The sequence below is a fragment of the Oncorhynchus gorbuscha genome, unplaced genomic scaffold (genome assembly GCF_021184085.1).
Source record: "Oncorhynchus gorbuscha isolate QuinsamMale2020 ecotype Even-year unplaced genomic scaffold, OgorEven_v1.0 Un_scaffold_3721, whole genome shotgun sequence".
Classification (NCBI taxonomy): domain Eukaryota; kingdom Metazoa; phylum Chordata; class Actinopteri; order Salmoniformes; family Salmonidae; genus Oncorhynchus; species Oncorhynchus gorbuscha.
The window spans coordinates 969-26813 of NW_025747897.1; the positions used below are offsets into that span (position 1 = coordinate 969).

The 25845-nt window shown below is 46.0% G+C and overlaps 1 pseudogene; it reads right to left on the reverse strand.

Annotated features, from left to right (window-relative positions):
* Nucleotides 1-1136: 1136 nt before the first annotated feature.
* On the reverse strand, nt 1137-17615 carry LOC124028070 (annotated as a pseudogene).
* Between the last annotated feature and the right edge of the window lie 8230 nt (nt 17616-25845).

Here is a 25845-nt window from a genome sequence, read left to right on the forward strand (position 1 = left end):
GACCACTGCCTGATTCACCTGATTCACCATAATGACCACTGCCTGATTCACCATAATTCACCTGATTCACCATAATGACCACTGCCTGATTCACCATAATGACCACTGCCTGATTCACCATAATGACCACTGCCTGATTCACCATAATGACCACTGCCTGATTCCCCATAATGACCACTGCCTGATTCACCATAATGACCACTGATTCACCTGATTCACCATAATGACCACTACCTGATTCACCATAATGACCCTGATTCACCATAATGACCACTGCCTGATTCACCATAATGACCACTGCCTGATTCACCTGATTCACCTGATTCACCATAATGACCGCTGCCTGATTCACCATAATGACCACTGCCTGATTCACCTGATTCACCATAATGACCACTGCCTGATTCACCATAATGACCACTGCCTGATTCACCATAATGACCACTGCCTGATTCACCTGATTCACCATAATGACCACTGCCTGATTCACCATAATGACCACTGCCTGATTCACCATAATGACCACTGCCTGATTCACCATAATGACCACTGCCTGATTCACCATAATGACCACTGCCTGATTCACCTGATTCACCATAATGACCACTGCCTGATTCACCTGATTCACCATAATGACCACTGCCTGATTCACCATAATGACCACTGCCTGATTCACCTGATTCACCATAATGACCACTGCCTGATTCACCATAATGACCACTGCCTGATTCCCCATAATGACCACTGCCTGATTCACCATAATGACCACTGCCTGATTCACCATAATGACCACTGCCTGATTCACCATAATGACCACTGCCTGATTCACCTGATTCACCATAATGACCACTGCCTGATTCACCATAATGACCACTGCCTGATTCACCATAATGACCACTGCCTGATTCACCATAATGACCGCTGCCTGATTCACCATAATGACCACTGCCTGATTCACCATAATGACCACTGCGCTCCTTTCCTTCACTAAGTGAAACCAAACAGAATGTAAGATGGTGAGGATCAGGATGGTCGTGCCAGGCTACCCTCATTCTATTATCGCTGAAATCTCTTCAGTACGTTAGTAAAATGTAGTCTGTGTGTTAAATGTAACTGTGATGTGTTCTCCTTCTTACCGGAAAGTCTTCCAGAGCGCCAGGCGTGAGGATGGTGAAGCGTTTGTGCAGGAGGCCTGGGTTGTCCTGGCCTCCTCCCCATTCGTCCCTGGGTCTGCCGGGCCTCCTGGAGTCCTCCCTGGCCTCTCTGTTGCAAACCCAGCAGTCTGGTGTAATACTGGGACAGGTCGCCTCCCAGACGCACAGGAGACACATAGATCACCTCATGTTCTCATCTACACACAGAGACACACAGAGACACATAGATCACCTCCACGTTCTCATCTACACACAGAGACACACAGATCACCTCCACGTTCTCATCTACACACAGAGACACACAGAGACACACAGAGACACACAGAGACACACATAGATCACCTCCACATTCTCATCTACAGAGACACAGATCACCTCCAGCTCATCTACACACAGAGACACACAGATCACCTCCACGTTCTCATCTACACACAGAGACACACAGATCACCTCCACGTTCTCATCTACACACAGAGACACACAGAGACACATAGATCACCTCCACGTTCTCATCAACACACAGAGACACACAGAGACACATAGATCACCTCCACGTTCTCATCTACACACAGAGACACACAGAGACACATAGATCACCTCCACGTTCTCATCTACAGAGACACAGAGACACATAGATCACCTCCACGTTCTCATCTACACACAGAGACACATGAGACACACAGAGACACACAGAGACACATAGATCACCTCCACGTTCTCATCTACACACAGAGACACACAGATCACCTCCGCGAGACACAGAGACACATAGATCACCTCCACGTTCTCATCTACACACAGAGACACACAGAGACACACAGAGACACATAGATCACCTCCACGTTCTCATCACACACAGAGACACACAGACGCATAGATCACCTCCCACGTTCTCATCTACACACAGAGACACACAGATCCACCTCCACGTTCTCATCTACACACAGAAACACACAGAGACACATAGATCACCTCCACGTTCTCATCTACACACAGAGACACACAGAGACACATAGATCACCTCCACGTTCTCATCTACACACAGAGACACAGAGACACATAGATCACCTCCACGTTCTCATCTACACACAGAGACACATAGATCACCTCCACTCTCATCGTACACACAGAGACACACAGATCACCTCCATCTACACACAGAGACACACAGAGACACACAGAGACACAGAGACACACAGATCTGAACAGCTCCCCCAAAACAGCATGCTGTGTGCCTGAACAGCCCCCCCAAAACAACATGTTGTGTGCCTGAACAGCCCCCCAAAACAACATGTTGTTGCCTGAACAGTGCCTGAACAGCCCCCAAAACAACATGTTGTGTGCCTGAACAGCCCCCCCAAAACAACATGTTGTGTGCCTGAACAGCCCCCCCAAAACAACATGTTGTGTGCCTGAACAGCCCCCCAAAACAACATGTTGTGTGCCTGAACAGCCCCCCAAAACAACATGTTGTGTGCCTGAACAGCCCCCTAAAACAACATGCTGTGTGCCTGAACAGCCTAAAATAAAACAACATGCTGTGTGCCTGAACAGCCTCCCAAAACAACATGCTGTGTGCCTGAACAGCCCCCTCAAAACAACATGTTGTGTGCCTGGAACAGCCCCCCCAAAACAACATGCTGTGTGCCTGAACAGCCCCCCCAAAACAACATGCTGTGTGCCTGAACAGCCCCCCCCAAAACAACATGCTGTGTGCCTGAACAGCCCCCAAAACAACATGCTGTGTGCCTGAACAGCCCCCCCAAAACAACATGCTGTGTGCCTGAACACCCCAAAACAACATGCTGTGTGCCTGAACAGCCCCCCCAAAACAACATGCCGTGTGCCTGAACAGCCCCCCCAAAACAACATGCTGTGTGCCTGAACAGCCCCCCTCCAAAACAACATGCTGTGTGCCTGAACAGCCCCCCCAAAAAACAACAACATGCTGTGTACTGAACAGCCCCCCAAAAAAAACAACAACATGCTGTGTGCCTGAACAGCCCCCCCCCAAAACAACATGTTGTGTACCTGAACAGCCCCCCCCTCCCAAAACAACATGTTGTGTACCATGTTCAGGTGATGGACAACGCAGTCCCAAAGATGGTGCTGTAACGCTGTGTCACAACACTGAAGGGGGGTCTGTTAAATATCTACCTCTGACATCACACAGTCGGCCCATCTGGATGTTCTGCAGGATGTCAAAACTCTTCAGGCTGAAACGCTGCAGCTGGGAGTAACCTGACGGAGGACACACATAGAACACAGAATACAGGGTTAGAACACGGGGAACCTAACACATAGAACACAGTATACAGGGTTAGAACAAGGGGGAACCTAACACATAGAACACAGAATACAGGGTTAGAACACGGGGGAACCTAACACATAGAACACAGAATACAGGGTTAGAACACGGGGAACCTAACACATAGAACACAGTATACAGGGTTAGAACAAGGGGGAACCTAACACATAGAACACAGAATACAGGGTTAGAACACGGGGAACCTAACACATAGAACACAGTATACAGGGTTAGAACAAGGGGGAACCTAACACATAGAACACAGAATACAGGGTTAGAACACGGGGGAACCTAACACATAGAACACAGAATACAGGGTTAGAACACGGGGGAACCTAACACATAGAACACAGAATACAGGGTTAGAACACGGGGGAACCTAACACATAGAACACAGAATACAGGGTTAGAACACGGGGAACCTAACACATAGAACACAGAATACAGGGTTAGAACACGGGGGAACCTAACACATAGAACACAGAATACAGGGTTAGAACACGGGGGAACCTAACACATAGAACACAGAATACAGGGTTAGAACACGGGGGAACCTAACACATAAAACACAGAATACAGGGTTAGAACACGGGGAACCTAACACATAGAACATATAATACAGGGTTAGAACACGGGGAACCTAACACATAGAACACAGTATACAGGGTTAGAACACGGGGGAACCTAACACATAGAACACATAATACAGGGTTAGAACACGGGGGAACCTAACACATAGAACACATAATACAGGGTTAGAACACGGGGGAACCTAACACATAGAACACAGAATACAGGGTTAGAACACGGGGGAACCTAACACATAGAACACAGAATACAGGGTTAGAACACGGGGGAACCTAACACATAGAACACAGAATACAGGGTTAGAACACGGGGGAACCTAACACATAGAACACAGAATACAGGGTTAGAACCTAACCCAGTCTGCCATACACAGAACACAGAACACAGGGTTACCACCTAACCCAGTCTGCCAAACACAGAACACAGGGTTACCACCTAACCCAGTCTGCCATACACAGAACACAGAACACAGGGTTACAACCTAACCCAGTCTACCATACACAGAACACAGGGTTACAACCTAACCCAGTCTGCCATACACAGAACACAGAACACAGGGTTACAACCTAACCCAGTCTACCATACACAGAACACAGAACACAGGGTTACAACCTAACCCAGTCTGCCATACACAGAACACAGAACACAGGGTTACCACCTAACCCAGTCTACCATACACAGAACACAGAACACAGGGTTACCACCTAACCCAGTCTGCCATACACAGAACACAGGGTTACCACCTAACCCAGTCTACCATACACAGAACACAGGGTTACCACCTAACCCAGTGTACCATACACAGAACACAGGGTTACCACCTAACCCAGTCTGCCATACACAGAACACAGAACAGAGGAAATAAAACCAGACAAAGACACAGCATCGTGATACTGTGCAGAGGAGGGTCTGTGGGTCTGTCTGACCTGCCAGTGCAGTGAGAGAGAGAGAATCCTCCGATGGATCGAGGTAATTAAATTAAATGATTGGCTTCCTGCTAATTAACAACAATGGGGTTCAACTAGCTAATTATCTTCTCCGATAACACACACACACACACACACACACACACACACACACACACACACACACACACACACACACACACACACACACACACACACACACACACACACACACACACACACACACACACACACACACACACACACCCGGAGAGCCCATAAAACATTCCATCTGTTTGTAATTAGCTCTAATAATCATTTGAAACAATAGTTTTATTGAGGGTTGACAAGCACACGCCTGATCGCAATTGAAACTCACAGTTCTTCTGTGTCGCCCTTTCCTCGTTCTGACTAATAAAAATAAAACAAGAGGCCATCTAAGAGGCCATCTAAATTATCTGGGGGGGGAACACATCCCCTGTTTCTCATTGAAACATAGTCTCTCCTAACGGTTAATGGCCTGTTCATTAGCTTTAACTCCAAATTCCTAAATGAAATGGCAATAGAGGTGAGAGGTTTCTGTTCAGTTCCCTCCCTCTCCGCCGTTTCAGAATCTCACGTCTCCTCGTGGTTTTTCTTAGAGACCACAGACCCATCTCAAGCTGTACCAGTACCAGTACCAGAACCAGTCAGGTGTAGCTGTAGACAGAGCTGTCCGCAGACACCTGTACAGAGACACCTGTGTGAGGGAGACCTACCTAATGATGGGATGTGTCTGTGTGAGGGAGTGATGGGATGTGTCTGTGTGAGGGATACCTACCTAATGATGGGATGTGTCTGTGTGAGGGAGACCTACCTAATGATGGGATGTGTCTGTGTGAGAGATACCTACTCTACCTAATGATGGATGTGTCTGTGTGAGGGAGACCTACCTAATGATGGGATGAGGGATACCTACCTAATGATGGATGTGTCTGTGTGAGGGAGTGACGGGATGTGTCTGTGTGGGAGAGATACCTACCTACCTAATGATGGGATGTGTCTGTGTGAGGGAGACCTACCTAATGATGGGATGTGTCTGTGTGAGGGAGACCTACCTAATGATGGGATGTGTCTGACCTACCTAATGATGGGATGTGTCTGTGTGAGGGAGACCTACCTACCTAATGATGAGATGTGTCTGTGTGAGAGATACCTACCTAATGATGGTATGTGTCTGTGTGAGGGAGACCTACCTACCTAATGATGGGACGTGTATGATGGTCCTTCTGGAAGCCTGGATGTGTTTCCAGTTGGCTGACAGATACTGTAGGAGGACAAGAGGAACATAGATCGGTGATGCAACTGTCCTGGACACACACACACACACACAAAGGCTGAGTACATGAAGATCTTACGACCAAGACGACGGGTGTCATGACTGACCACGAGAATCCAAATAGGTCAGATCTATAACTTCAATCAGACCCCATTTTTCCCGTAGAGGGGGAAGGAAATGACTAGTGGAGATTAACAACCTACGTCCTGTTGTAAATCAATGGGAAAAATCAAGGCCCATGCTCTCCAGGACCGTGCTCTCCAGGACCGTGCTCTCCAGGCCTGTGCTCTCCAGGCCTGTGCTCTCCAGGCCCGTGCTCTCCAGGCCTGTGCTCTCCAGGCCTGTGCTCTCCAGGCCTGTGCTCTCCAGGACCGTGCTCTCCAGGACCGTGCTCTCCAGGACCGTGCTCTCCAGGACCGTGCTCTCCAGGACCGTGCTCTCCAGGACCGTGCTCTCCAGGACCGTGCTCTCCAGGCCCGTGCTCTCCAGGCCTGTGCTCTCCAGGCCCGTGCTCTCTAAATTCACCAGGGGAATGTGCTTTGTCTCAACAGACCTTTTTGCCCACTGAAAGTCTTAACACGTTTCAAAACGCAAACACTGGAGCAATATTTCTAACGTAGAACGCGGGGAATGGTCAGAGGCGATAATTGTGTTTGTTATTTTGTGATGTCATTGAAAATGTTATGAAGGAAATACTGTAACTTGGAAAGTATACCTATTATACGGATGATGGTTTCCATACTATGGGTTTGTGCATGTAAAATGGAAAACGATTAAAGTTCTTTTTTGTTAAAAGTGGGATATGATTTATAGAAGAGAATTGTTTTCTATAACTTTCGCACAGTGAGTAATCACCGCCCCCAGAGTGAGATCAGGGAGAGTGCAAGCCTGCCGGAACCCCTTTCGTGGGTTAAGAAGTGATCACATTAGACCAGAAAATCATGAAGATGCAGCTGTGCGTTTAAAATCATTTGAACTTTGAACCTCAACACGAGGTGGAGATGATAACCTCACCTCCCGGACAATCACTGGTACGGCTGATTAGCTGTCCTAAGTAAAGTATCTTCGAAAGCAAATTTAAGTAGGACCACCCTGTTACTCTGCTCAAACCATTGTATTACGATACTCTCATCATCCCATTGGGGAAACATCGATATGGTTGGGTAGCCTATCTTCAAAGAAGCATCATCAAGAGCGAATGGAAGGAAAATGAACTCTGTAGTTCTGTTCAGGACAACACGATATCACCGGATACTGAACAACTATGAACAAGGACAACAGTAGAAGAGTTGTTGGAACCATTTCAGACAGTCAGAGCCTTACAAGCGTGCCGGGAAAAGGCTGTCCCATTCATTGAGAGATGCCCAGCGAACCCAGGCATTTCACATAAACACATATATGATTTCTTGCGGCGGATCGTGTGCAAAGTTAATGGTCATTGTAGGTGAGAGTAGTTTCTGAATGTGGCAATGTTAAGTGTCTCTGTCCCTCTCTCTCTCTCTTCTTTAACGAGTGTCCATTTTGTTGTCATTCCGCTAGGGATCTGTTTTCAACGGATTAAGTCTCAAGTCGATAACCGATTCAGAGTGTGTGTGTTTAGCCTGTGTTCCCATTTACAGTGGCTTCCTATTTTGTTTTCTTACAACCTGGATTTCAAATAGATTTTAGGGGGGGGTTTGTATCATTTCATTTACACAACATGCCGACCACTTTGAAGATGCAAAATATTTGTTATTGTGAAACAAACAAGAAATAAGACACACAAAAAACTATTCACCCCCCCAAAGTCAATACTTTGTACAGCCACGTTTTGCAGCAATTACAGCTGCAAGTCTCCTGGGGGTATGTCTCTATAAGCTTGGCACATCTAGCCACTGGGATTTTTGCCCATTCTTCAAGGAAAAACTGCTCCAGCTCCTTCAAGTTGGATGGGTTCCACTGGTGTACAGCAATCTAAGTCATATCACATATTCTCAATAGGATTGAGGTCTGGGCTTTGAGTAGGCCATTCCAAGACATTTACATGTTTCCCCTTAAACACCTCGAATGTTGCTTTAGCAGTATGCTTAGGGTCATTGTCCTGCTGGAAGGTGAACCTCCGTCCCAGTCTCAAATCTCTGGAAGACTGAAACAGGTTTTCTTCAAGGATTTCCCTGTATTTAGCGCCATCCATCATCCCTTAAATTCTGACCAGTTTCCCAGTCTCTGCTGATGAAAAACATCCCAACAGCATGATGCTGCCACCACCATGCTTCACTGTGAGGATGGTGTTCTCGGGGTGATGAGAGGAGTTGGGTTTGCGCCAGACATCGCGTTTTCGTTGATGGCCCAAAAATGTTAGTCTCATCTGACCAGAGTACTTTCTTCCATATGTTTGGGGAGTCTCCCACATGCCTTTTGGCGAACACCAAACGTGTTTGCTTATTTTTTTCTTTAAGCAATGTCTTTTTTCTGGCCACTCTTCCATAAAGCCCAGCTCTGTAAAATGTACGGTTTATAAGTGGTCCTATAGACAGATACTCCAATCTCCGTTGTTGAGTTTTGCAACTCCTTCAGGGTTATCTTTGGTCTCTTTGTTTCCTCTCTGATTAATGCCCTCCTTGCCTGGTCCGTGAGTTTTGGTGGGCGGCCCTCTCGTCAGGTTCGTTGTGGTGCCATATTCTTTGAATTTTTTAACAATGGATTTAATTGGTGCTCTGTGAGATGTTAAAAATGTCAGATATTTTTTTATAACCCAACCCTGATCTGTACTTCTCCACAACTTTGTCCCTGACCTGTTTGGAGAGCTCCTTGGTCTTCATGGTGCCTCTTGCTTGGTGGTGCCCCCTTGCTTAGTGGTATTACAGACTCTGGGGCCTTTCAGAACAGATATATATATATATATATATATATATATATATATACTGAGATCATGTGACAGATCATGTGACAGATCATGTGACACTTAAATAAAGTCCACCAGATCTTATGGTTTGCACGCACCACTTTTCCATATATATTTTTTTTAAACAAGTCATGTTTTTAATTTCACTTCCACAATTTGGACTATTTTGTATATGTCCATTACATGAAATCCAAATAAAAATCCATTTAAATTACAGGTTGAAAAGCAACAAAAAAGGAAAAAACGCCAAGGGGGATGAATACTTTTGCAAGGCACTGTAATTAGGTAGTAAATAGATAATTAAACCAATTTGTGTAGTAATGAAGGCTGGGGTTTATGCAGATGCAAGGAGGTTACAACTGTTCAGAATGATGATATAATATGAGGTTATGATAAATAAATTGACTGTTTACAGATGTGATAGGTAAAGACCTTTTAGGGTTTAACTAGGAGATCGTACCTCTTTAAATGTGATAGGTAAAGACCTTTTAGGGTTTAACTAGGGACCTCTTTAAAGAACCGCTCCAGTGGTGCCCCAGATCCTAATGAGTTCATTGTTACATGATTAATTTAAATCGGGTAACAATTAAACATACTTAGTTAATTAGATAAATAATAGTCTTCAGATTAATGTAAAAAGTCAAGTCACGGCACAGAGACGGACTGACAAAGAGATGGATATGATGCACTGACACAGATACAGACAGAGACACATTCAGAGACACAGATACAGACAGAGACATATTCAGAGACACAGACATATTCAGAGACACAGACATATTCAGAGACACAGACATATTCAGAGACACATTCAGAGACACAGACAGAGACACAGACATATTCAGAGACACAGACAGAGACACAGACACATTCAGAGACACATTCAGAGACACAGACAGACAGAGACACAGACAGAGACACAGACAGTGACAGGGACAAGGACAGAGACACAGACAGAAACACAGACATATTCAGAGACACAGACAGAAACACAGACACATACAGAGACAGAGACACAGACAGAAACACAGACAGAGACACATTCAGAGACACAGACAGAGACACAGACAGAGACACCAACACATTCAGAGACACAGGCAGAGATACAGACAGAGTCACAGACACAGAGACAGACAGTCACAGACAGTCACAGACAGTCACAGACAGACACAGGCACAGACAGACAGAGACACAGACAGAGACACAGACAGACAGAGACACAGACAGACAGAGACACAGACAGACAGAGACACAGACAGACAGAGATACAGACACAGAGACAGAGATACAGACCGAGACACAGACAGTCACAGACAGTCACAGACAGACACAGGCACAGACAGACAGAGACACAGACAGAGACACAGACAGACAGAGACACAGACAGACAGAGACACAGACAGACAGAGACACAGACAGACAGAGACACAGACAGACAGAGACACAGACACAGAGACAGAGATACAGACCGAGACACAGAGATACAGACAGAGATACAGACACAGACAGAGACACAGACACAGAGACAGAGACAGAGCATCTGAAGGTACATAGTGCTGTTATATCAAAACAGATGTTTAACTGAGATGTCAGACTATCAAGGGTACAGAGGATTCTCTGCTCAGTCAGAGGGGTAATATGACTGGAAGAGCATCTGGGTATGACAGACAGACGGACGGACAGACAGACCTGGCCCCTGATGCGGTAGTTATCCAGGTGTGTCCTCTTGCTCTCCTGCAGGCTTTTCCTGACGCGGCCCAGTTGAGCGTGCATCAGCCAGGAGATGGCGATGGTCCCTGCCGCCCACTTCCTCTGGCGGTGGCGCAGGTAGGCGTTGCGGGCCCAGTGGCGCCTCCAGCAGCTCTGGATCCGTATCGCGGCAGCCTCCGTGCCTCCCTCCCCCGGTAGCGCTGCCCTGGTCGGTGCACCAGGTCCCAAACCTCCTCTCTGTTCTCTATCACCGAGAGGAGACGCTCCACCGAGCTACTGCCTCCTCCTCCTACGGCCCAGTCCAGATCCCCGCCCTGGAGAAGAACAGGGACAGTGATCCGTAATGGGAGAGCGCCAATGAAACCTTCTGTGCGCAAACCTGAACGTTGTGAAAATTCAGGGCAAATTCTGGCACGCATTTACTGTGAACACTGAGGCTGTACCTGCTTTAAGTTAGTTTTACTGTGAACACTGAGGCTCTACTTGCTTTAAGTTACAGTTTTACTGTGAACACTGAGGCTCTACCTGCTTTAAATTACAGTTTTACTGTGAACACTGAGGCTCTACCTGCTTTAAGTTACAGTTTTACTGTGAACACTGAGGCTCTACCTGCTTTAAGTTATAGTTTAACTGTGAACACTGAGGCTGTACCCACTTTAAGTTACAGTTTTACTGTGAACACTGAGGCTGTACCTGCTTTAAGTTACAGTTTTACTGTGAACACTGAGGCTGTACCCACTTTAAGTTACAGTTTTACTGTGAACACTGAGGCTGTACCTGCTTTAAGTTACAGTTTTACTGTGAACACTGAGGCTCTACCTGCTTTAAGTTACAGTTTTACTGTGAACACTGAGGCTGTACCCACTTTCAGTTACAGGTTTACTGTGAACACTGAGGCTGTACCTGCTTTAAGTTATAGTTTAACTGTGAACACTGAGGCTGTAGCTGCTTTAAGTTACAGTTTTACTGTGAACACTGAGGCTGTACCTGCTTTAAGTTACAGTTTTACTGTGAACACTGAGGCTCTACCTGCTTTAAGTTACAGTTTTACTGTGAACACTGAGGCTGTACCTGCTTTAAGTTACAGTTTTACTGTGAACACTGAGGCTGTACCTGCTTTCAGTTACAGGTTTACTGTGAACACTGAGGCTGTACCTGCTTTAAGGTACAGTTTTACTGTGAACACTGAGGCTGTACCCACTTTAAGTTACAGTTTTACTGTGAACACTGAGGCTGTACCTGCTTTCAGTTACAGGTTTACTGTGAACACTGAGGCTGTACCTGCTTTAAGTTACAGTTTTACTGTGAACACTGAGGCTGTACCCACTTTAAGTTACAGTTTTACTGTGAACACTGAGGCTGTACCTGCTTTAAGTTACAGTTTTACTGTGAACACTGAGGCTCTACCTGCTTTAAGTTACAGTTTTACTGTGAACACTGAGGCTGTACCTGCTTTAAGTTACAGTTTTACTGTGAACACTGAGGCTGTACCTGCTTTCAGTTACAGGTTTACTGTGAACACTGAGGCTGTACCTGCTTTAAGGTACAGTTTTACTGTGAACACTGAGGCTGTACCCACTTTAAGTTACAGTTTTACTGTGAACACTGAGGCTGTACCTGCTTTCAGTTACAGGTTTACTGTGAACACTGAGGCTGTACCTGCTTTAAGTTACAGTTTTACTGTGAACACTGAGGCTGTACCTGCTTTAAGTTACAGTTTTACTGTGAACACTGAGGCTGTACCTGCTTTAAGTTACAGTTTTAGCAGTGGTCAAGTAGGCTACTGTGGCTATTTGATCATAATGTACGGCCTACCAGAGTGGCCTACCATCAAAAACAATGGAGAAAAAACATCCCGTTATATTTTAACATGGAAATAGCTGTTCTATCATTCAACCTACAGTAGCAGCCGATGTGTGGTGCTCCATGTAGGCCTGCATTACATGAGAAGGGGCTTAATTAACTAGTGAAGAATAAGAACACGTGCAGCCCTGTGCTTCGATCTCAAAACAAGCCCGTCTACTCACCACAACGCAATAGAATCCTCCTCCGATGTAGTCAGATTGGTTTATACATTCACAGACTAGGTCTGATGTAGTCAGATTGGTTTACATTCACAGACTAGGTCTGATGTAGTCAGATTGGTTTACATTCACAGACTAGGTCTGATGTAGTCAGATTGGTTTACATTCACAGACTAGGTCTGATGTAGTCAGATTGGTTTATACATTCACAGACTAGGTCTGATGTAGTCAGATTGGTTTATACATTCACAGACTAGGTCTGATGTAGTCAGATTGGTTTACATTATGTTGATTTCATTCACAACTTCCACAGTAGAAGAAAACGTTGGAAACTCTGTAAAGGGGAAAACTAGTAAAGATGAGTGAAGTTCAATCTCACTGGACAGCTCTCTCACACACACACACACACACACAGTCACCCCCACCCACCTCACACACAGTCACCCCCACCCACCTCACACACAGTCACCCCCACCCACCTGTGCCAGCTGTACCAGCCTCTCTCCGTCGACCCTGGCCATGGGGACAGCATAGCGCCTCAGAAGACTCCCCAGCCCCGACAACAGCTCCACCAGCAGGCCCCAGCACAGACAGTAGTGCTGCTTGAACCGGCAGAAGTCTGGGGCCATAGGGTTGATGTGGCCCTCCAGGATGGTGAAGGACAACTTACTGATAGATATGGAAGCCAGAGCAGGGAGACACTGGAGAGAGACAAAACACTACTGGATTATGGAAGAGAGAAGCAAACACCGGAACATCTGAACATCTGAACATTGGAACATCTGAACACCGGAACATCGGAACACCGGAACATCTGAACATCGGAACATCTGAACACCGGAACATCTGAACATCTGAACATTGGAACATCTGAACACCGGAACATCGGAACATCTGAACATTGGAACATCTGAACATTGGAACATCTGAACATCGGAACATCTGAACATCTGAACATCTGAACATTGGAACATTGGAACATCTGAACATCGGAACATCTGAACATCTGAACATCTAAACATCTGAAAATTGGAACATCTGAACATCGGAACATCTGAACATCTGAACATCGGAACATCGGAATACCGGAACATCTGAACATCTGAACATCAGAACATCAGAACATCGGAACATCTGAACATCGGAACATCTGAACATCTGAACATCGGAACATCTGAACATCTGAACATCGGAACACCGGAACATCTGAACATCGGAACATCGGAACATCTGAACATCTGAACATTGGAACATCTGAACATTGGAACATCTGAACATCTGAACATTGGAACATCTGAACATCTGAACATCGGAACATTGGAACATCTGAACATCGGAACATCTGAACATTGGAACATCTGAACATCTGAACATCTGAACATCGGAACATCTGAACATTGGAACATCTGAACATCGGAACACCGGAACATCTGAACATCGGAACATCGGAACATCTGAACATCTGAACATTGGAACATCTGAACATTGGAACATCTGAACATCTGAACATTGGAACATCTGAACATCGGAACATTGGAACATCTGAACATCGGAACACCGGAACATCTGAACATCGGAACATCTGAACATTGGGACATCTGAACATCTGAACATTGGAACATTGGAACATCTGAACATCGGAACATCTGAACATTGGAACATCTGAACATCTGAACATCGGAACATCTGAACATCTGAACATCGGAACACCGGAACATCGGAACATCGGAACACCGGAACATCTGAACATCGGAACATCTGAACATTGGAACATCTGAACATCTGAACATCGGAACATCTGAACATCGGAACATCTGAACATCGGAACACCGGAACATCTGAACATCGGAACATCTGAACATCTGAACATCGGAACACCGGAACATCGGAACACCGGAACATCTGAACATCGGAACACCGGAACATCTGAACATTGAAACAATGAAACATCTGACCTCCAGGGGAACCCCCATTGGTTTAGTTAGTCACTCTGACTCAGATATCATATTAACATGGCATGGCATTACAACATGTGCAGAATTGCAGGAAATCAGCTTTAAAACATCAAAAAGTTATATCCACCCAATTGTGAAATGTGTAGAATTGCAGGAAACAATTATCTCTGCCCCACGGCAAAAATGTGTTGAATTGCAGAAAAATTGCTTTAAAACTGAAACATTTTCTCTAGGCCCCATGACAAAATTGCAGATAATTAACTTTAATTTTTTTTAAATTCTCTCTCCACCATCAAGAGCGGAGCCACTAAAATGTTTTGCTGTGAGGTGGTAGCAAATCTCGCTTAGGTCTCCTAAAAGGACAGTTTCCTTACTCTGGTGACAAGTAGAATTTTGCAAACCTAGTCACAAGAGACGAGGTCCAAACTAGTTACCTGGGGGTTGAGGGGTGAGACAGGAGGTACCCTGGGGGGGTTGAGGGGTGAGACAGGAGGTACCAACCTGAGGGTTGAGGGGTGAGACAGGAGGTACCCTGGGGGGGTTGAGGGGTGAGACAGGAGGTACCAACCTGAGGGTTGAGGGGTGAGACAGGAGGTACCAACCTGGGGGTTGAGGGGTGAGACAGGAGGTACCAACCTGGGGGTTGAGGGGTGAGACAGGAGGTACCCTGGGGGGTTGAGGGGTGAGACAGGAGGTACCCTGGGGGGATGAGGGGTGAGACAGGAGGTACCAACCTGAGGGTTGAGGGGTGAGACAGGAGGTACCAACCTGGGGGTTGAGGGGTGAGACAGGAGGTACCCTGGGGGGTTGAGGGGTGAGACAGGAGGTACCAACCTGGGGGTTGAGGGGTGAGACAGGAGGTACCTTGGGGGGGTTGAGGGGTGAGACAGGAGGTACCCTGGGGGGTTGAGGGGTGAGACAGGAGGTACCCTGGGGGGGTTGAGGGGTGAGACAGGAGGTATCAACCTGAGGGTTGAGGGGTGAGACAGGAGGTACCCTGGGGGGGTTGAGGGGTGAGACAGGAGGTACCAACCTGGGGGTTGAGGGGTGAGACAGGAGGTACCAACCTGAGGGTTGAGGGGTGAGACAGGAGGTACCCTGGGGGGGTTGAGGGGTGAGACAGGAGGTACCCTGGGGGGGTTGAGGGGTGAGACAGGAGGTACCAACCTGGGGGTTGAGGGGTGCAAGCCGGACGGCTCCCTGGGACATTTGCCTGTGTTCGGAGCTCTTGGAGTTGGCAGAGGCAGGCGGGGTGTGGATGGTCCAGGTGGACGGGCGTTCTCTGGCCCCTCCCACGTGACCGTGGGAGGGGCCAGGATCCTTGCCCCAGTTCAATTCCTTCTGACCCCACAATGTTTTCTCAGGCGGGGCTAAGGGGAAAACGTTTTCTTTAAATTCTGTTTAAAGAAAATAAGTGTTTGTCATGTAGCAGACTTCCTTATCGAGTAGATAAGATTTATAAAGTAGCAACAACATCCACCTTTCATAACCATTACAAATAAAACGTTCTTCAAAACTACAAGCTACCTGCAAACTCAGAGCTAGTGTAGACACTCAGACACTCAGAGCTAGGGTAGACACTCAGACACTCAGAGCTAGGGTAGACACTCAGACACTCAGAGCTAGTGTAGACACTCAGAGCTAGGGTAGACACTCAGACACTCAGAGCTAGTGTAGACACTCAGAGCTAGTGTAGACACTCAGACACTCAGAGCTAGGGAGCAGTATGAACACCCTGGCTATTGGCTGACGTCGAGCCCACAGAGCAGTATGAACACCCTGGCTATAGGCGGACGTCGAGCCCACAGAGCAGTACTGATTAGGTGCAGGGCCTGTATTCATTATAATCTAAAGGGCAAAACTGATTCTAGATCAGCACTCCTACTCTACTCCGGCACGTTTTAAGTGTAATCGTATGTATCTATATTTTAAAACTGATTCTAGATCAGCACTGCTACTCTACTCCGGGACGTTTTAAGTGTCATTTTAAGTGTCTATATTTTAAAACTGATTCTAGATCAGCACTCCTACTCTACTCTACTCCGGCACGTTTTAAGTGTAATCGTATGTATCTATATTTTAAAACTGATTCTAGATCAGCACTCCTACTCTACTCCGGGACGTTTTAAGTGTCATTTTATGTGTCTATATTTTAAAACTGATTCTAGATCAGCACTCCTACTCTACTCCGGGACGTTTTAAGTGTAATTGTATGTGTCTATATTTTAAAACGGATTCTAGATCAGCACTCCTACTCTACTCCGGGACGTTTTAAGTGTCATTTTAAGTGTCTAAATTTTAAAACTGATTCTAGATCAGCACTCCTACTCTACTCTACTCCGGGACGTTTTAAGTGTCATTTTCAGTGTCTATATTTTAAAACTGATTCTAGATCAGCACTCCTACTCTACTCCGGGACGTTTTAAGTGTCATTTTATGTGTCTATATTTTAAAACTGATTCTAGATCAGCACTCCTACTCTACTCCGGGACGTTTTAAGTGAGACTCAGTTGTTCCGAGTATGGCTCTTGCAACGCCCCGGGGTCGTGGGTTTGATTCCCATGGGGGGGGTGACCAGGACGGAGAAAAGAACATATGAAATGTCTATACTGCAAGAGCGTCTGCTCAAAACGAAAAAAAACATGTAAAACAACGATGAAGAACTGACCCATCTTGGAGGAGCAGCTCTCTTCTCTGCGGTGTAACGGAGCAGCCGTGGGGCGGATAGCAGTCCAGAACAGATCTCTGGTTAAACCCTTCTCTGAGGAGGTTAGACCCTTCTCAGTAGACTGGCAATGCCTGCAACACCACAGCAACAGGCAATGTGATAGAACGATGTATGAGACCTCAATCAATACAGCAGACTGTACCATCAGTGACTGGCTGAGATAATGATCATGATCATGTGGTTACGGCAATGATAATGACAGTGTGACTATGATAATGAGAGTGATAGTGTGGATGCGATAATGATCATGATCATGTGGTTACGGCAATGATAATGATGGTGCGGTTATGATAATGATAGTGTGGCTGAGATAATGATAGTGTGGCTGTGATAATGATAGTGGGGCTGTGATAATGAGAGAGTGTTTGTGATAGTGATAATGTGTCTACGATAATGATAGAGTGGCTGCGATAATGATAGTGGGGCTGTGATAATGATAGTGGGGCTGTGATAATGATAGTGCGGCTGTGATAATGATAGCGGGGCTGTGATAATGATAGTGGGGCTGTGACAATGATAGTGGGGCTGTGATAATGATAGTGGGGCTGTGATAATGATAGTGGGGCTGTGATAATGATAGTGATAGTGGGGCTGTGATAATGATAGTGATACTGGGGCTGTGATAATGGTATTGCGGCTGTGATAATGATAGTAGGGCTGCGATAATGATAGTGGGGCTGTGATAATGATAGTGGGGCTGCGATAATGATAGTGGGGCTGCGATAATGATAGTGGGGTTATGATAATGACAGTGTGGCTGCGATAGTGATAGTGAGGCTGTGATAATGATAGTGTGCTGTGATAGTGATAGTGGGGCTGTGATAATGAGTGTTTGCGATAGCGATAATGCGTCTACGATAATGATAGTGTGGCTGTGATAATGATAGTGGGGCTGCGATAATGATAGTGAGGCTGTGATAATGATAGTGGGGCTGCGATAGTGATAGTGGGGCTGCGATAGTGATAGTGAGGCAGTGATAATGAGAGTGGGGCTGTGATAGTGATAGTGGGGCTGCGATAATGATAATGATAGTGGGGCTGTGATAATGATAGTGAGGCTGTGATAATGATAGTGAGGCTGTGATAATGATACTGGGGCTGTGATAATGATAGTAGGGCTGCGATAATGATAGTGGGGTTGTGATAATGATAGTGGGGCTGCGATAGTGATAGTGGGGCTGCGATAATGATAGTGAGGCTGTGATAATGATAGTGGGGCTGTGATAATGATAGTGTGGCTGTGATAATGATAATGATAGTGGGGTTGTGATAATGATAGTGAGGCTGTGATAATGAGAGTGGGGCTGTGATAATGATAATGATAGTGGGGCTGCGATAGTGATAGTGAGGCTGTGATAATGAGAGTGGGGCTGTGATAGTGATAGTGGGGCTGCGATAATGATAATGATAGTGGGGCTGTGATAATGATAGTGAGGCTGTGATAATGATAGTGAGGCTGTGATAATGAGAGTGGGGCTGTGATAATGAGAGTGTTTGCGATAGTGATAATGCGTCTACGATAATGATAGTGTGGCTGTGATAATGATAGTGGGGCTGTGATAATGATAGTGGGGCTGTGATAGTGATAATGATAGTGGGGCTGTGATAATGATTAAAGTGAGGATATGATATTGATAGTGATAATGACAGTGGGGCTGTGATAATGACAGTGCTGATATGATAGTGATAGTGGGGCTGTGATAATGATAGTGGGGCTGTGATAATGATAGTGTGGCTGTGATAATGATAGTGGAGCTGTGATAATGATAGTGTGGCTGTGATAGTGGGGCTGTGATAATGATAGTGGGGCTGAGATAATGATAGTGTGGCTGCGATAATGATAGTGTGCTGCGATAGTGATAGTGATAGTGCGGTTGGGATAATGATAGTGAGGTTGGGATAATGATAGTGGTAGTGTGGTTGGGATAATGATAGTGTAGTTGGGATAATGATAGTGTGATAATGATAATGTGACTATGATAATGATAGTGGCGTGTGGTTGGGATAATGATAGTGTGGTTGGGATAATGATAGTGGCGTGTGGTTGGGATAATGATAGTGTGGTTGGGATAATGATAGTGGCGTGTGGTTGGGATAATGATAGTGGTGTGTGGTTGGGATAATGATAGTGGTAGTGTGGTTGGGATAATGATAGTGTGGTTGGGATAATGATAGTGTGATAGTGATAATGTTGCTATGATAATGATAGTGGTGTGTGGTTGGGATAATGATAGTGTGATAGTGATCATGTGGCTACGATAATGATAGTGGTGTGTGGTTGGGATAATGATAGTGTGATAGTGATAATGTTGCTACAATAATGATAGTGGTGTGTGGTTAGGATAATGATAGTGTGGTTGGGATAATGATAGTGTGGTTGGGATAATGATAGTGTGGTTGGGATAATGATAGTGTGATAGTGATAATGTGGCTATGATAATGAGTGGTGTGTGTATATGATCACCTGCTGTCATGTCTTCTTCAGACAGAGGTGGTACCAGGTACAGGTTGTTACATGCTCCTCCTGGTACTATAGCCAGACTGCCCACCGTGGGACCAGTCACTACCCTTTGAGTGGGCCCCTGGTGACGACAACAAAGGCAATGTTTTCCATTTTATTATTGACTGAGACGTTTCCCTGAGAGAGGTGATGGCGGGCTGGCTAGGTATGTCCAGATTATATAAATATGGCATCACAGAAAACTGAAGTACCCTAAATGAGAGCATATGTCCAAATCATCCAAGTAGACATTAGTCCCTCCCTGTGATACAGTAGACATTAGTCCCTCCCTGTGATACAGTAGACATTAGTCCCTCCCTGTGATACAGTAGACATTAGTCCCTCCCTGTGTAACAGTAGACATTAGTCCCTCCCTGTGTAACAGTAGACATTAGTCCCTCCCTGTGGTACAGTAGACATTAGTCCCTCCCTGTGGTACAGTAGACATTAGTCCCTCCCTGTGGTACAGTAGACATTAGTCCCTCCCTGTGTAACAGTAGACATTAGTCCCTCCCTGTGTAACAGTAGACATTAGTCCCTCCCTGTGGTACAGTAGACATTAGTCCCTCCCTGTGATACAGTAGACATTAGTCCCTCCCTGTGATACAGTAGACATTAGTCCCTCCCTGTGATACAGTAGACATTAGTCCCTCCCTGTGATACAGTAGACATTAGTCCCTCCCTGTGTAACAGTAGACATTAGTCCCTCCCTGTGATACAGTAGACATTAGTCCCTCCCTGTGGTACAGTAGACATTAGTCCCTCCCTGTGATACAGTAGACATTAGTCCCTCCCTGTGATACAGTAGACATTAGTCCCTCCCTGTGATACAGTAGACATTAGTCCCTCCCTGTGGTACAGTAGACATTAGTCCCTCCCTGTGATACAGTAGACATTAGTCCCTCCCTGTGTAACAGTAGACATTAGTCCCTCCCTGTGATACAGTAGACATTAGTCCCTCCCTGTGATACAGTAGACATTAGTCCCTCCCTGTGATACAGTAGACATTAGTCCCTCCCTGTGATACAGTAGACATTAGTCCCTCCATGTGATACAGTAGACATTAGTCCCTCCCTGTGATACAGTAGACATTAGTCCCTCCCTGTGTAACAGTAGACATTAGTCCCTCCCTGTGATACAGTAGACATTAGTCCCTCCCTGTGATACAGTAGACATTAGTCCCTCCCTGTGATACAGTAGACATTAGTCCCTCCATGTGATACAGTAGACATTAGTCCCTCCCTGTGTAACAGTAGACATTAGTCCCTCCCTGTGTAACAGTAGACATTAGTCCCTCCCTGTGATACAGTAGACATTAGTCCCTCCCTGTGATACAGTAGACATTAGTCCCTCCCTGTGTAACAGTAGACATTAGTCCCTCCCTGTGTAACAGTAGACATTAGTCCCTCCCTGTGATACAGTAGACATTAGTCCCTCCCTGTGATACAGTAGACATTAGTCCCTCCCTGTGTAACAGTAGACATTAGTCCCTCCCTATGATACAGTAGACATTAGTCCCTCCCTGTGTAACAGTAGACATTAGTCCCTCCCTGTGGTACAGTAGACATTAGTCCCTCCCTGTGATACAGTAGACATTAGTCCCTCCCTGTGGTACAGTAGACATTAGTCCCTCCCTGTGATACAGTAGACATTAGTCCCTCCCTGTGATACAGTAGACATTAGTCCCTCCCTGTGTAACAGTAGACATTAGTCCCTCCCTGTGATACAGTAGACATTAGTCCCTCCCTGTGTAACAGTAGACATTAGTCCCTCCCTGTGATACAGTAGACATTAGTCCCTCCCTGTGATACAGTAGACATTAGTCCCTCCCTGTGTAACAGTAGACATTAGTCCCTCCCTGTGTAACAGTAGACATTAGTCCCTCCCTGTGTAACAGTAGACATTAGTCCCTCCCTGTGATACAGTAGACATTAGTCCCTCCCTGTGATACAGTAGACATTAGTCCCTCCCTGTGATACAGTAGACATTAGTCCCTCCCTGTGATACAGTAGACATTAGTCCCTCCCTGTGATACAGTAGACATTAGTCCCTCCCTGTGATACAGTAGACATTAGTCCCTCCCTGTGATACAGTAGACATTAGTCCCTCCCTGTGATACAGTAGACATTAGTCCCTCCCTGTGATACAGTAGACATTAGTCCCTCCCTGTGATACAGTAGACATTAGTCCCTCCCTGTGATACAGTAGACATTAGTCCCTCCCTGTGATACAGTAGACATTAGTCCCTCCCTGTGATACAGTAGACATTAGTCCCTCCCTGTGTAACAGTAGACATTAGTCCCTCCCTGTGATACAGTAGACATTAGTCCCTCCCTGTGGTACAGTAGACATTAGTCCCTCCCTGTGATACAGTAGACATTAGTCCCTCCCTGTGTAACAGTAGACATTAGTCCCTCCCTGTGTAACAGTAGACATTAGTCCCTCCCTGTGATACAGTAGACATTAGTCCCTCCCTGTGGTACAGTAGACATTAGTCCCTCCCTGTGGTACAGTAGACATTAGTCCCTCCCTGTGATACAGTAGACATTAGTCCCTCCCTGTGATACAGTAGACATTAGTCCCTCCCTGTGATAGAGTAGACATTAGTCCCTCCCTGTGATAGAGTAGACATTAGTCCCTCCCTGTGATACAGTAGACATTAGTCCCTCCCTGTGTAACAGTAGACATTAGTCCCTCCCTGTGTAACAGTAGACATTAGTCCCTCCCTGTGTAACAGTAGACATTAGTCCCTCCCTGTGATACAGTAGACATTAGTCCCTCCCTGTGATACAGTAGACATTAGTCCCTCCCTGTGGTACAGTAGACATTAGTCCCTCCCTGTGATACAGTAGACATTAGTCCCTCCCTGTGATACAGTAGACATTAGTCCCTCCCTGTGATACAGTAGACATTAGTCCCTCCCTGTGTAACAGTAGACATTAGTCCCTCCCTGTGGTACAGTAGACATTAGTCCCTCCCTGTGTAACAGTAGACATTAGTCCCTCCCTGTGATACAGTAGACATTAGTCCCTCCCTGTGGTACAGTAGACATTAGTCCCTCCCTGTGGTACAGTAGACATTAGTCCCTCCCTGTGTAACAGTAGACATTAGTCCCTCCCTGTGATACAGTAGACATTAGTCCCTCCCTGTGGTACAGTAGACCTTAGTCCCTCCCTGTGGTACAGTAGACATTAGTCCCTCCCTGTGGTACAGTAGACATTAGTCCCTCCCTGTGATACAGTAGACATTAGTCCCTCCCTGTGATACAGTAGACATTAGTCCCTCCCTGTGATACAGTAGACATTAGTCCCTCCCTGTGATAGAGTAGACATTAGTCCCTCCCTGTGATACAGTAGACATTAGTCCCTCCCTGTGTAACAGTAGACATTAGTCCCTCCCTGTGTAACAGTAGACATTAGTCCCTCCCTGTGTAACAGTAGACATTAGTCCCTCCCTGTGATACAGTAGACATTAGTCCCTCCCTGTGATACAGTAGACATTAGTCCCTCCCTGTGGTACAGTAGACATTAGTCCCTCCCTGTGATACAGTAGACATTAGTCCCTCCCTGTGATACAGTAGACATTAGTCCCTCCCTGTGATACAGTAGACATTAGTCCCTCCCTGTGTAACAGTAGACATTAGTCCCTCCCTGTGGTACAGTAGACATTAGTCCCTCCCTGTGATACAGTAGACATTAGTCCCTCCCTGTGATACAGTAGACATTAGTCCCTCCCTGTGATACAGTAGACATTAGTCCCTCCCTGTGATACAGTAGACATTAGTCCCTCCCTGTGATACAGTAGACATTAGTCCCTCCCTGTGATACAGTAGACATTAGTCCCTCCCTGTGTAACAGTAGACATTAGTCCCTCCCTGTGTAACAGTAGACATTAGTCCCTCCCTGTGATACAGTAGACATTAGTCCCTCCCTGTGATACAGTAGACATTAGTCCCTCCCTGTGATACAGTAGACATTAGTCCCTCCCTGTGATACAGTAGACATTAGTCCCTCCCTGTGTAACAGTAGACATTAGTCCCTCCCTGTGGTACAGTAGACATTAGTCCCTCCCTGTGATACAGTAGACATTAGTCCCTCCCTGTGATACAGTAGACATTAGTCCCTCCCTGTGTAACAGTAGACATTAGTCCCTCCCTGTGATACAGTAGACATTAGTCCCTCCCTGTGTAACAGTAGACATTAGTCCCTCCCTGTGGTACAGTAGACATTAGTCCCTCCCTGTGTAACAGTAGACATTAGTCCCTCCCTGTGGTACAGTAGACATTAGTCCCTCCCTGTGATACAGTAGACATTAGTCCCTCCCTGTGTAACAGTAGACATTAGTCCCTCCCTGTGTAACAGTAGACATTAGTCCCTCCCTGTGATACAGTAGACATTAGTCCCTCCCTGTGATACAGTAGACATTAGTCCCTCCCTGTGATACAGTAGACATTAGTCCCTCCCTGTGATACAGTAGACATTAGTCCCTCCCTGTGATACAGTAGACATTAGTCCCTCCCTGTGTAACAGTAGACATTAGTCCCTCCCTGTGATACAGTAGACATTAGTCCCTCCCTGTGATACAGTAGACATTAGTCCCTCCCTGTGATATAGTAGACATTAGTCCCTCCCTGTGATACAGTAGACATTAGTCCCTCCCTGTGATACAGTAGACATTAGTCCCTCCCTGTGTAACAGTAGACATTAGTCCCTCCCTGTGATACAGTAGACATTAGTCCCTCCCTGTGATACAGTAGACATTAGTCCCTCCCTGTGTAACAGTAGACATTAGTCCCTCCCTGTGGTACAGTAGACATTAGTCCCTCCCTGTGATACAGTAGACATTAGTCCCTCCCTGTGATACAGTAGACATTAGTCCCTCCCTGTGATACAGTAGACATTAGTCCCTCCCTGTGATACAGTAGACATTAGTCCCTCCCTGTGATACAGTAGACATTAGTCCCTCCCTGTGATATAGTAGACATTAGTTCCTCCCTGTGTAACAGTAGACATTAGTCCCTCCCTGTGATACAGTAGACATTAGTCCCTCCCTGTGATACAGTAGACATTAGTCCCTCCCTGTGATACAGTAGACATTAGTCCCTCCCTGTGATACAGTAGACATTAGTCCCTCCCTGTGATACAGTAGACATTAGTCCCTCCCTGTGATACAGTAGACATTAGTCCCTCCCTGTGATATAGTAGACATTAGTTCCTCCCTGTGTAACAGTAGACATTAGTCCCTCCCTGTGATACAGTAGACATTAGTCCCTCCCTGTGATACAGTAGACATTAGTCCCTCCCTGTGATATAGTAGACATTAGTTCCTCCCTGTGTAACAGTAGACATTAGTCCCTCCCTGTGATACAGTAGACATTAGTCCCTCCCTGTGATACAGTAGACATTAGTCCCTCCCTGTGATATAGTAGACATTAGTTCCTCCCTGTGTAACAGTAGACATTAGTCCCTCCCTGTGATACAGTAGACATTAGTCCCTCCCTGTGTAACAGTAGACATTAGTCCCTCCCTGTGATAGAGTAGACATTAGTCCCTCCCTGTGTAACAGTAGACATTAGTCCCTCCCTGTGATATAGTAGACATTAGTTCCTCCCTGTGTAACAGTAGACATTAGTCCCTCCCTGTGTAACAGTAGACATTAGTCCCTCCCTGTGGTACAGTAGACATTAGTCCCTCCCTGTGGTACAGTAGACATTAGTCCCTCCCTGTGATACAGTAGACATTAGTCCCTCCATGTGATACAGTAGACATTAG